The sequence below is a fragment of the Passer montanus genome, unplaced genomic scaffold, assembly GCF_014805655.1.
Source record: "Passer montanus isolate IOZ18808 unplaced genomic scaffold, ASM1480565v1 scaffold71, whole genome shotgun sequence".
Classification (NCBI taxonomy): domain Eukaryota; kingdom Metazoa; phylum Chordata; class Aves; order Passeriformes; family Passeridae; genus Passer; species Passer montanus.
The window spans coordinates 3,320,339-3,320,640 of NW_024372259.1; positions in this window are offsets into that span (position 1 = coordinate 3,320,339).

The window sequence follows — 302 nt, forward strand, 5'->3', positions numbered from 1 at the left end:
CGCCCCCTGCCGCCCGGCGGCCGCAGCGCCCTCAGCGCGGCCCGGCAGCGCCGGCCGCCATTTCGGGTGAGGGCGCCCTGAGGGTCGGGGGGCCCGGGAACCGCCGGCTGGGAGGAAGCTGTGACATGGAACAGCGCAGCCGGGCACCCCCAGCGCCACCGGAACCGCTAAACCCAGCGCCGGCTCCGGACAACTCCCGAACACCGCCGGGGATGGCGACTCCAGCACCTCCCTGGGCAGCCTGTTCCAATGCCTGACCGCCCTGACAGTGATTTTTAATTTTTTCCCCTCATATCTAATCT